The following is a 14166-nucleotide window of genomic DNA, read 5'->3' on the forward strand; positions in this document are numbered from 1 at the left end:
CATTTCTGGAGCTCTGCAGCCACTTGTGGCTCTCGGCTACCTTATTAGACAGGGCCGCTACACAGGAGAGCAGCTCGCGGTTTCCCTGTGACAGTGACACTATATGATCCCACCCATACCCCTTGACAAATCATCCAGCGTATCTTTGTTACTCCATTTATCAAAAATGAGATTATCTTTCTGACTTCCACCTCCATAAAGTTGATTATGACTAAGAGCAGTAGTAACAATAAAGCTTTGCAAGGTCTTCAGACCTAACCCATGGTTATAACAGTTCTTGCAATGCCTGGTGATCATTGATGACTTGTTGCCTAATGGCTTTAATGTTGCAATTGAAATTTTTTTTTTAAGGATGCAGTGTTTAAGCATGTTATGGATAAAGCCCATGAGATGTTCGAAAAATGTCAGACACTGTTGTTTACCCCCAATTCCTTTCCCTATCCTTCTTTGCTCTCACAGCACTGATTTTGCTTAAGAATCTACCTGTCATGAGAACCGACCTTATCACCTTCATGGGGGTAAATCCTGTGTGAGGTTGGGCTCCCCAAGAAACAGACCCTGAGGCAGAGATCTGTGTCTGCAGACATTTATTGGGAAGTGCTCTCGGGATGAACACCCCTCAGAGACTGAAGGAAGCAGGAGTGAGCCATACACTTGCTGCTGAGGCCTCAGTAAAATCCATCAGAGCTCTGAAGTTCTGGGATGGCCCTTCAACAATGTTCCCAATTCAGGCAATGAGACTGGGCCATCCACCCCACATCAAACAGGCATGAATGTGGGCTGCACCTGGGATGGGACGTGAACTTGGGCAACATTCTCACTGCCGTAGAAGGAGTTCCTGAGAAGGTTCTCAGCTGGGAATTCTCAGCCAACAACACTTGCAGCTGCTGGAGAACTGAGCCCCTTATTTCTTGTCAGTCGGTTCACATTGCTATAACAGAATACTACAGACTGGGTGGCTATAAACAACAGACATTGATTTCTCACAGTTCTGGAGGCTGGAAGTCCAAGATCAAGATGTCAGCAGATCCTGTGTCTGGTGAGGGCCCACCTCCTGGTTCATGGACTGCATCTTCTCCCTGTGTCCTCACATGGCAGAAGGAGCGAGGGAGCTCTCTGGGGTCTCTTCTATACGGGAACTAATCCCATCAAGAGGGCTCTGCTGTCGTGACCTAATCACCTCCCAAAGACCTCACTTCCTAATACCATCACCTGGGAAGTTAAGTTTCAAAACATGAATTTAGGGGGAGGATAAAAACATTCTGTTCCTAACATTTCTGAAGGGGGTATCTGAGTAAGGACCACAGCATCTCTAGGATGCTGAATAGTATAATCTAGTCCTTCCAAAACTATTTACTTCCAAATCCTTGTAGAAAAATAAGGGAATTATGTAGAACAGTGGGGTAAAAGATAGGGCTGCTGTGGTGGGAGGTCTTAGCTCTCTGGCCCTGAAGATGAAGTGTCAATATCTTGGCACACCTGCAACCTATTTCTGGCATGCGATGGTACCTTCACACAATCGTAGGAATTTCTCACCAAATGGGATCCCATTCTCCTTGTATGGAAATGGGCATCATGTCCAGTTCTGACCTACAGTAAGATGGACAAAGAGTCCCCTGGAGAAATACGTGACAACACTGAAAACTGCTGGTGGCCATGAAAATCTTCACATCTCTTTTGAATAGCAATTTGCTGAAAGAGAGAGACAGATGAGGGGACAGAGAGAGAGAGGGCCGAAGGGAAACCAATTAGGGCACGTAGTATTATAGTATATTTTGAAGCCCTTGAAATATCTAAGTATAATTTGTTTTCAAAACTGCAAGATCTGCAAGGGACTCAAAAATGATACCAGCCAGTGTATTGGTACGGCAGTGATTTTTATCTTAATATTGTTTGCTTTTATTAAAGTTCAACAATGTTCTTTTAGCAACATACCTGTTGAGAAACATTTTAATCCCCTTTTTAAGATAGAAGAATGAATAAGCGGGCAATACTTTCATCCTTTCTACGGATTAGAAGACTGGATTAGAGAGCAGGAGTGAGATGGCCCCAACTGCCTTGCAAATTGTCAGCAGAGCGTGAACTGTGGACCTTAGACAGCTAGCTTTAAGGGTTGGGTGACAACCTCTGGGCTCTGAGCGTCTACAGTCATTGACAGAAAACTGCCACAGAGGATCCTCCCAGGTCTTGGGAATCACACACGTTTTGTGTTTGTTTCCCAGCTACATGGCCACATCCTTCATGTTACATCATGCCTCAGGAAGGGACAATATGAGAAATAAGGTAAAATGCTGAAAACCTTCTTTTTGTTTGTTTTGTCTTGTTTCAAGGTAAATACACGCTCTGCTTCGCTGCAATGGTGATGGCCTACTGTTTAATTCCTACTTGGTTCAGCAGAGATGGATTTCCCTCCTCAGGTTTATTACGTTAATAGTTATTCACTTGAGTAACTGTGTTTCTGAAGCAATTTTGATCATGTCATTGAACACAGTTAAAGTAAGACAGGCTGACTGGAGCCTTTTCTCGTTTCTTACTATGGGTAATTGCTATTTCTACAAATGTCAAAAAAGTGCCATATTTTCACAGAGCTGTGAACAACGTTGTCAATTCAAGGGCAGCAAAATGCGGAAACTACTTCAACGCTTTATGGGTATTGATGTAGAAATAAACAGTAGGAATCCATAGTTAATACGCAGTATTCTCTCTTATAAATCTGGTGCTTATAAGTTTCAGATATCTACTGATACAAAGGGTCTAGAAAATGGCCAGGATAGCATCTTACCACTTCTTACAAGAAAGAATGATGATTTTCTTTACTTCTTCATTAGCTATTACATACCAGGCCTGCCAAATCATTTGCAGCCAAGAGAATCCTAAATTGACCACAACTAGAGGGACCTGCCACTAAGATATACAACTGTGTACGGCAGGGGTTGGGGAGATAAAGCAGAAAAAAAAAAGAAAGAGAATCCTAAATTGAAGCCATATTTCTAGTTGGCTTCTATGTTTAAATTTTTTTGTTTGGAGTGTGCTAATGTATTAAAGAGGAAGGTTTTGAGTGGCAGTTATGTCCACAAGGAAATTACAATACAGGCCAGAAACTGAGAATCAGTGGCTGTTGGTGAAGGCATGAATGACCTGTGTTTCTTTCCTTGTCTTACTGCTCAAACCATCCACTATTCAGTCAGCAAAGATGCAATGTGGACACCAAGCCAAACACTGCTGTGTGCTAATAAAAGATGAAATTTACCTTCCCTCTTCTATTCAGGGAGAGGTAAGAAAAAATCTCTTTGGGTCTAGATGGGGCAGTGAACAGGAGGTTTTGCATGCGTGTGTGGAGGGGTTGGATTTCCCTTCGAAGTTTCCACTCCCAGATAGCAGGTGCCTGTCTTAGGCTGGTCATGGGCCACACTGCTCCCACTGACCCTGCTTCCTCCTGCTTCTTCCTGGCAGGCACTGTGGACCGTTGCTCAAACAGGAGGCAGGTGAGGATTGCGCCCAGGTGAGGACCAAGCCTGCTGAAGGCCTCCTTCCACAGGAAGGTGTACAATGTGGTTCAAAAAGGAATACTCACAGTTACAGTAAGCAGAACTTTTGGTTTTAGGGTGGCCCCCGCATGGACCTAATTGTTTAAAGGGCAGCAAGACCAGGATCCACACTCCGTGACCTGGCAGGCTCCTCCCATCAGGGTCAGAATTTGTGAGCTCCCTGATGAGCTAGAAAAGCACTGGAGAGCTGCATCCATTTACCTCCAAATGTTCTTAATGGGTGTATGTTCTTTGTGTCTCTTCTGGGGTTTTTTTGATAAGTGAAGCGCAAAGAACATGATACAGAATGTGCATGATCATTTTCACTGATCTGAAACCCTTGCCAGAGTCTGTAGCCTGGTCTGGGTCAGACGGTGGACCTCTTTATGGTGAACATGAAGAAGCGAGGGGAGTTAACTCTGTGAGGAGAATCCACAAACCCTACTGCGTCAATGGCTGAGGCAGAGAATGGTAAAGGGTAAGAACAAGAGTCCATAGTGTTTCTTCTATCGCTGGAAATCTTCACTGTCCTGCCCTGTTGTTTCAAGCATAATGTAGAGTGTAAATTGCATGATTTTCCTGTAAAATCCGATTGTATAGATTTCTCTGTGAAATCTTGATCACGTCCATGGCCCATTTTTCTACTGGTTTGTTTTCTCTTTCTTATTTAATTTTTCAATAATAACATTAGCTGTTTGCCTAAAAATTGTTGCTTTTCTTTTTTTTGGAAATTTGTTTCTCTTATGACCTTATGATATTTTTAAGTTAAAATATTTGTGTAAAGTTGTATATTTATGTCCAGCGTAGAAAGAGCTTATCCACTCCATGCTTATAGATAAATGCTTCCACATTTTCGTCTAAATCTTTTGTGGGTTTTTTTTTTAAAGTTTAACATTTGATTCTCCTGCAATTTATTTTCATATATGAATTAGAAATCCAATTACATGTTTTTTAAAGAATTGGTGAGACAGTTTCCTGAACACATTTATTGAATATAAGATTCAATATAGGATGCAAATGCACTTAAATCCAATTAATTATACTAAGCAAAATAAAAATATAATGCAAAATAAAGCCATGGTAAGGGGGGGGACAAATTATATAATTGTGGGGATTTCGAGCTTTTGCACTCAGGGAGTATTATTTTTATTATTGTATTTTATTAATTATAAGCAGAATGTTCATTTTAAGCGAGGAGCTGCTAAATAGGGAGAGGGTGGAGAGGTCCATAGAAAGGGGGCAAGAGCTCAGCCTTAAAGCTCTGACAGTAATTCAGGATTAAAACCTGTAAGCAAAAAATCCATTAGATCTATTAGAGTAAAAATATACAGGATCCTGACAGCTTTGTGGTAAAGGATGAAAAGGATTTATTTTAAAAGATTGAAAATGTAAAATTCAAATGGTTTTACAAAGTTAAAATGAGAAACAGATAAGATGTAGTTGATATTTCTATATTAGAGAAAAGTTTATTATTCATAGTATAAAGGGAATATCTATTGTAAAAAGTTTCCTTCTGCTTCTGTAACAACTTACCACAAATTCAGTGGCTTACAAGAACACAGATTATCGTCTTACAGTTCTGGAGGTCAGAAAATCAAGAGGTCTCACCGGGCCAAAATCAAAGCTTCGCAGGACTGTGTTCCTTTCTTCAGGCTCCAGGGGAGAGTATCTTTTGTTGCCTTTCAAACTTTGAGAGCCCACCTAAGTTCCTTGCCTCAGGATGTTTTTTCCCTCTTCAAGGCTGGCAATGACTCATGGGGTCTTTCTCAGGATGCCATTTCTCGAGATCTGACTCTTCTGCATCTTCCGATGTAAGTACTCTTGTGATTACATTGGACCCCGCTGGATAATCCAGGGCAATCTCTTTATCTTAAAATCAGATGATTAGCAACATTAATTCCATCTACGTCCTTAATTCCTACTTCCGTGTAAAGTAACGTATTGACAGGTGCCAGGGATAAGAACATGGACATCATAGTCTCCCTACCAAACCTACAAGTCATCAAGAAAAATAAAACGACTCAACGGAATGAATGAGCAAAAGATAGGAAAGAGCAGGTAATAGAAGAAACTCAAATACACAGAAACATATATTTCATGTGTCCCTTCATAGTGACCAGAAAAAATTCAAACAACAACGTCACATGAAGTTACATGCTTGTATGTGCAAAAAATAACCATTGTGTCAAGTGTGAGCAAGGCTGCTGGGAAAAAGGAATTCATTAAATCTGCTATTATCTATTGAATTCAATATCACAACTATTTATTACCTACCCTGCAATGTTATAAACCTTGTGTATGCATTTCCACTTCTAGGTACTTCCTCTTGAAAAAACTTTTGCAAATATAGACAAAAAGATACATAGGTCAGCTATCTCAGATTATCTGATGCAATCTGTATTTATGCCTAGTATCTCAGTATAAGTTTGTCTTCCTCTTACTCCACAGAGTCCTATCTTGAATGCCAAAGTATTTCATCCTCCTCATTTTAGATCCCGTAAGAGTTTCAATCCCCAAGTAGGGACTTGAGTCTGTCAGAGAACCACGTACAATCCATAGCCCTCTCCAATCCCATGGAGCTATTTGAAATTATCCTTCACTTAAACGTTTTAAGGTAAGCTTATCAATCACTTTTAATGTCAAGGTATCTCTCACTGGACATCCTCTGAGTGAGTTAAAAAAAAAAAATCAATCCCTTTCACTGACTTTCTTTTTCCTTTAGGATGAAGGGACAAAGCATGGAGAAAGCACATTATTTAATTCCTCCATTTTATCTCCCCAATAATTTCACACTTGAAAATGCTTTGGAATATTATTTCTTATTTAAATATTTCTTGCTATTCCATGAGAATTTACATAAAATGCTTAAATTCAGCAAGTAAACTTCTGTAAATCACACCCACTGACACTCGGTAATAAATAACTCTCGATGAATTGTCAGCATTGCGGTTGTCAAGTCTGATACAGCAACACTGGTGAGAAAGATGAATTTGGCAGAGGAGCTGCTGTATAATCAAGCATTTCAAGTGAGTAAAGAGTGAAAGCACCGCACGCAGAGCGTGAGGGGAGCAGCGTGGAGTCTAGAGCAAGCGTGAGAGTGGGATTAACAGATACGGGATTTATACCTGGCTTGTTGGATTTTACTTTGAACTTTGAAGATTAAACTTTATACAGCCCTGGAAAAATACATGAATACACAGTCTGTCTTCTAATCCAATAACTGTGAGAAGGATGTTCATGAAATAAAGATTAAGAGAGAAATATTTGAAATTGCTGCGAAATATTTTCATCGTAGGTGGGTTTTTGGTTTCCTAAGCGTCTTTGGACATTCACTTAGAAAGAGGAAGCCTCTTCGATGTAAAAAACTGTAGCTAAATAAGAAGATATTAAAGCAACTTACTAGGCCTAACCAAAGTGTCCTGTGGTATGGTGAAATAAAATCAGGCTAAATAATGTCACACCTGCTTTACTGTGGGGTGGAGATAATTTATGCAATGAACCACCAGCCATGGCGACTCAGCCTGATGCATGCTCACTAAGAGTTTCTGATCACTGTACTATCTCAAGACTCCAAAGCTTGTTTACTTATTGCAAATGCCTTGCTGTGCTTAAGGGGAAAACTGTTTTAATAGGAAAACCAAAAATAAAAAAAGAAATGAAAAGGATGCATTGCTATTTTATGCTTTCTCTTTTCTGTATCAACTCTGTAGGGAATATTTTGGTTCTGTGTTTCAGACAATTCACCAACGAATTTTCAGCAAAGTCCAGAAAGAAAGAAAGAAAGAAAGAAAGAAAGAAAGAAAGAAAGGTGCCCAGTGTTAGGGAAACCTGAAAGAAGCCTCAAGTTCATGGGCCGTAGTAAACTCTTAAATCTGCTTTTGAAGAATGTGTTGGTGGATATATGAATTGAATATGTATTAAGTTCTATAATTTTTCAATTTAAAGGTCACTTCCAAATCAAATGATTTCTCCTCCCACCTGTCTCTCTCTCTCTCTCTCTCTCACACACACACACACACACACTTACAGAGTCTTCCTCTATAAGGTGGCACATGTAGAGGGGTAAAAAGACTTAGCTTCCAGAATTTGTATCATACGCCAAGGTTTTTAAAGAAAAGGAGTGTGGGCCATATAGTTTCGTGTCACTGATGATCTTAGGAAGAAATAGTAAAGATTGACGAGGATTAAAAGAATGCTATGTGAAAAACTTGGCCTGGGAGATTTTATGAGGTTAATTATACCATAGAATAAAACCTGGTGCACTGGGTTGGATGCCATGCCTTACTTCCAAAAACTTAAAATTCACTATGTTACTCTACCTGTTTTGAGAAGTATGGCATGGCATTCCACTTGAATAAAATCTACTTCACCCTAAAATATATCATTAGCAAATTATTATCATGTAACTGTATATTTAGAATAAACACTTCTTGGTCAAAATAGAAACAACTCAACTAAAACAAGAATCTGCTATTCAAGCAATAAAATTTGCATTTATCATATGTAAGCCAGTGCACTAAGACACAGCAGTTTCAAAGGTGTAGTCCTACCTACCTGCAGATGGCTTTGTGGTAAAATTACACTCGTCTCAGCTATTTGTTCATGATGGAAAATACACACAGAGTCATTTGGGAACTAATAATAGCTATTTCTTTTTATTATGACACTTGATTCTACTATTTAATTGTTAGATATAACACCATTCACTGTAGGAACAATGGCAACTTTCTTTTCCGCTTTTGCAATTGCCTCATGAATCAAAAAGCTCCGGTAGGTTGCAAAAGTAATAACAATAAAAATGCACCATAAATTTCACTAAGCAATTATCATATTTCATGCCTTATTATTAAATAGAAAATGGATTTTTTTTACTTAAGTAGAACCATGATTTTTTGTTGAATAAAAGGTTTCATTCAAATGTATTGCAACATGATCTATGGGACACAAAATTCCATAAGGGGACTTGCATCATTTCTGATAATGAAGGATAAACTCAAATGTATGTACTGGGCCATCAGCTTGCCTCTTTTTCCCCACCTTGCACATCCCAGCATGCTTGAGCAAACAATACCATCACAAATGGTGCCAGTCTCTTGCTTCCCCATTGCCTCCTAGTCTGAACCGTTGTCTGAGAGAAGTGGACTCAGGATTCTGATTCCAATGTGTGGTGCTCCAGAGACAACTCATTGTCTAGATTGCAAAGGATACAATATGGCATTGCTGACTTTCTTTTTAGCAGCCCTTTGGTGATCTTTATGTGTCACAGCCTCTGGGGGAGAAATTACCCCATTCATGAAGAAAAATAAAACTTTTTGGCATTTAATTTTAAAATATGTCTTTCTTATGGAAAATAATCGCGGGGACACTGTGACACAATGGATAATGTTCTAAACAATGTCTTGTAGCAATTGCAATAACAGGTTTCTAAAGTAGAGTATTGGCTCTTGTATTTTGAATAAATTCCCCTCGTAAATATAATACTTGCCAAAGTTTGAAAACTTCTGCAATAGATGTTTAATAAATGCTTCCTGGTTGGCTGAATTTAAAAAAAAATTTGCGTTACTAATTACATATGGCAATATTTGAAACTATGTGAGATAAAACTATATAAATGGTCCCTTTTCTGTTTAGCATTCAAATCCATAACCAAAATTTGAACACAGAATAATCAATTTATGTGATGTTCCGATTTGCAGTAGATACATTTGAAGAATTCCAGACAAAAGTTTATGCCAATGAAGATTCATACTGTATGAATCATAGTGTATGCAATACACGAAGATTCATACTGTATGAATCATAGTGTATGCAATACACTACTTCCTGACGACAAGAGGATTCACATAGACTTCCCAATATCTTGGGTGGGTAGTGGGAATTACTGCCTACTATACATGTAAGTGTACGTGTGTGTGTGGGGGTGTGTGTGTGTGTGTGTGTATGAAAGAGGGCAAGAGAGAGAGGGAGGGAGAAAGACTCCTACATTTTATAACCACGTGGAGTCATCCTTCTTAGCCTATGAAAATCCATTCTTCTACCAGCTCGGCAGAATTGAGATTCAAATTTGCATGAGGATAATTTTTACTCTATTTCATTAGGCAATCTTAAAGATTAGAAAGTAAAATTTAATGTTATAAAATGCCAATTAAATTACTTCAAGGAGTTGATAATTCTTGTAAAATTCGTTGAGAGAAATTGTGCTAACAGCTTTATATATATGTGTATATATATGTGTGATTATATATAATGCTTACTGCAACTCTATAATGTAAGCACAATTATCTTTATTTTATACACAAGGAAACTAAGAGGTATGAGTTCTAAATCTTGCAAAAAAGCATCATCTGATTTATGAAGGTACACAATTTTTTTGAAAATATGAATATTTTTAGAATGTGCAACTAAAAATATATATGAAATATATATAAATATATGCACGAAGTATTCAAATAGTATCTCAGAAGAACCATATAGTCCAAAAGTACGTATTTATTATTCCCAATCTTTTCTTCTATGTTATTAGTGATGCATTATGAAACTCAGTTAACATCAGAGCAGAATAGCACAAACTGTGAACATGCCAGGGGCACAGATCTTTATCCTTAACAGACACTCAATGTCAGGACGTTAGTTTTGTGGGCACTAAAAGAGTTTTGTAGAACTAGGTTGAACAGTTACCTTATGAACTAATTCATATCCAGCTTTCATTGAAGGCCATTTGTACGAATGCTACTTTTCCCTCTGCGTCTGGATCTGTGACTTTCCAGCGGAAACTCTGTGGGTCTAATTAATGATGCAGCCACTAATAACCACTCCCTCGGGCTAGCAAAGCACTGTCCATCTTTACATATTGCACTGCGCTTTAGGGAACGCCACTTATCTTCCCCAGTTGGATGAAAGCTAGAGATGCTGGTCTTCTTAAACATCTTCCCTAATAAGTATTTAAGGCAAGATAAATGTGATGGAAGTTTCATCACAATTTTGTATTAAAATAATTGTTACTCTTGAGAGAGAATCTGAAAGCCTCCGGAATTCTTAATATAGTAACCCACTTCTCAAAATACATGTGCATGTGTGAGTTCCTCAATTATTAAAATAATGCCTGTTTATTATAAAATGCTACAAAGTATGAGGAAGAGGAAAACGTCCTGTAATTTCACCATCCAGAGATAGCATTAATAAAATGAAGAGCTGTATACAAACTTTAAAACTAGGATCCTAGACTACATTCCATTACTATTACTTGAACCTTTGTCCTTATTGATACATGGCATATAGTCTTCTAAATTCTCACTTTTCTGACTTTATCATAATTTATATGAACAATTTTCTACCGTTGGATATTTAGGTTATTGTTTAATTTTTACTCATACTATAAAATGTGGTGGTGACAAACTTTTTTTTGAGGGATCAGCCCCATGGCTGAGTGGTTTAGTTCACGCGCTCTGCTTCAGCCGCCCATGGTTTTGTGGGTTTGGATCCTGGGCACAGACCTAGCACCGCTCATCAAGCCATGCTGAGGCAGTGTCCCTATAACACAACTAGAAAGACCTACAACTAGTGTATACAACTATGTACTGGGGGCTCAGGAGAGAAGCAGGGGAAAAGAAGGAGAAGAAGAAAAGATTGGCAACAGATGTTGGCTCAGAGCCAATCTTCAAAAAAAAAAAACAATTTTTTTTTATATAAATCACTTTACTTAATTTTTATCGTTGCCTTAGAGTGTATTCCTAATGGTATTTATTGGTCAAAAGGTTTTGATATTTATTGCTTCGATGTATATTGACAACCGGGATCCATAAAGTTTGCAGTAATTTGCAGCTTTGCCCTCAGGATACAAATGGCCAGTTCCCGTCATTCTTACTAACATGGGGTATTGCTCTTTTTAATCAGATCTGTTTGGCAGCGAAAATCATGTTTTACTGCTGTTTTAATCCGCATCTGTTATTGCTAAAATAATAGAATATTTTTATGTGTTTACCTGTCATTTGCTTTTTCTTAGATGTTCCATTTGTTCTTACTTTGCCCAGGTTTTTGTTGGGGTGTTGACATTTTTCTCATTGACTTTATGGGAGTTAAATAAAAGAAGAACATTGACATGTTGCATTGTGTGCACTTTAGATTTGTTTCATGTTAACCTTTGCACACATTGTGAGCATTAACTCAGGGACAAATTATAAATACTAAAGGTCAGGAAATGGATAGTTCATAGAGTCCATTTGCAAGTAACTGGGATAAAAATTTAAAGATTCCTTTATTTGAAAAATTAATACTTGTCTTTGAAACACACTTGAAAAATGAATATAAATCCCTTTTTAACCATCTCATCAAGGATATTTTAAAGGACAAAATTACTTCATAATAATAGCGATAATGTTAATAACAGTTAACATTCACTGTGTACATATGAGGCAGTGTGCCAATCACTTCACATCCTCTGAACATCCACGAAGCAGATATTCTATTCACATTTTATGCAGAACAAAATTGACCCTTATAATGGGACATGTACAAGACTACAAAGACAGCATATGTTCCACCACCACTTTAGTTGGACTCAGATAGAAAAAAAAATCTATAAAATTACCTTTTGTTGTCAAGGAAGAAAAATATTTCTTAAAATAAATTGCTAGAATGAATGTATCAAGTCGAGCCACATAAAATTACTCTTTTTGTAGGTCAATAGTGATCAAATATAAGCAAGTTCATATGTTTCAAAGTAATTAATTTAAAACTGGAAGAAACTATTGAAAAAAGTACATGCAAACAAACTGTAAAAGAACATTAATTATGGGAATATCATTATTTAGGCCCAATCAACATCTTTTACAGAGGGTGAAACTGAGCCTGAGAGAGCTAACACAGATTTCTCAAGCACTCACAAGCATTATACTCCTAGAAAAGTCACATCTTTACTAATGTGTTGAATAGTCCATGACTTTAAATGTTTTTATTCTTTTCATCATATTGGTAATATTTGTGCCTCCTCACCATCAAAATTTCTCTTTCTCCTCCCTTTGTCTCCCCACCTTCTCTCCCAACCTAGCCCTATTCTCTCTCTCTCTCTCCTTTTCTCCCTCTTATTCCCTATCTTCCTCTCATTCTCTTTGCCTCTTCATGTCTATAAATGCTTATTGAGGAATTACTAAGTCCTGCAGTCAATGCTAAATTTCCGTATGTAGTGGTGAATGGGGCACAGAATTCCTTTCAAGGAGTTTCTTTATGAGGCACTGGAGAAGAAAATAGGAAATTTGTTTCCTTCTGCCAGGGAACGTAAAATAATCTTGGATGATGGTGGGAGGCCTTTGAAACTGAGATGTTCAAAGGGATGGAGCCCAAAAAAAGCATAGCATTCTCATTGAATTTAACAGACAAAAATCCAAATTCAAAGTCACTTAAGTGGTCAACATTAGTAGGGCTGGCGGCTGGAGGTGAGTAATTAATTGCATTTAATAGCAAAATGTTCATAAAGAAAATTAAATTCTTAAATAAAAATCTTCCCACAGAGAAAACTATGTTCAGATGGTTTCACTGGTGAATTTTGTCAAACATTTAAGAAAGAAATAATACCAATCCTAATCAAGTTGTTTAAGATAACAGAATAATAGAGAACAGTATCCATTCATCTTGTGGAGTCAGTACAAATCTGATAATAAATCCTGACAAAGACGTTAAAAAAAAGAAATTACAAACTAATACCCCTCATGAAGATAAATAACAAAAACCTTAACAAAACACTGGCAAATCAAATCCAGCAACAGGTAAAAATGAGACACATCACAACCACACGGCTTTTATCTCAGGAATGTAAAGGTGTTTGACACTTACAAATCAATGTAATTCACCATCTTGACAGAACAAAAGAAAAGATCCATATGGTAATCTTAAGAGATGCAGAAAAATCACTTGCCAAAATTCAATAAATATTCATGATAAACACTCCCAGCAAAGTAGGGATAGAAAGGAACATTCTCAATTGATAAAGGGTACCTACTAAAATGTTCAGCTAACATCTTACTTAAAATCAGAAATAAGGCAAGGATGTGGGCTCTCACCAATTCTATTCAGCATTGCGCTGGAGAACCAAGGCAATGAGACAAAGCAAGGTAAACAGAAAACATCATGAAATCAAAAATGAAAAGGTGAAATTGTCTTTATTTTCAGTGATCATTATCATTTACATATAAAATCCTTAAAGATGTACAAAACACCTATCAAGTAGAAAGTGAAAATATTATGGTGGTGGGGCAACTAGTCAAGAAACAAAGCAATTGGATTCCTATACCATAGTAAAGACTTGGAAAAATAAACAATATAAATGGACTTTAAAAAGTTCCATTTAGATTAGCATAAAAATCATAAAGTACCTAGGGCAAATTTAACAAAAGGTGTACAAGACTTCTACAACAAAAACTATCATGCCTTGAAGAGATAAATTAAAAAACTATATAAAATGGCAGTTATGCATGTTCATAGATTAGAAGATTCAATGTTGTCAAGATGTCAGGTATGTTGATTCTAGCACATACCTGGGTATAGAGAAAAGACCACTGAATGACCCATGGACTCACTGGAACCAGTAGGAGATGGTCATGGCCCTGGTGCCCCCAGTCTAAGAGGGGTCCATGATAGTGCTTCA

The 14166-nt window shown here is 37.6% G+C and overlaps 1 long non-coding RNA gene across 1 annotated transcript; it reads left to right on the forward strand.

Moving 5' to 3' along the window:
• Positions 1–3883: 3883 nt before the first annotated feature.
• Positions 3884–7183, forward strand: LOC138921436 (uncharacterized). The gene is made up of 3 exons (XR_011433996.1): positions 3884–4005; positions 5268–6141; positions 6250–7183. It is a non-coding gene; the product is annotated as an uncharacterized lncRNA (long non-coding RNA).
• The last annotated feature ends 6983 nt before the right edge of the window (positions 7184–14166 follow it).

The sequence above is a fragment of the Equus caballus genome, chromosome 29 (assembly GCF_041296265.1).
Source record: "Equus caballus isolate H_3958 breed thoroughbred chromosome 29, TB-T2T, whole genome shotgun sequence".
In the NCBI taxonomy this organism is placed as follows: Eukaryota; Metazoa; Chordata; class Mammalia; order Perissodactyla; family Equidae; genus Equus; species Equus caballus.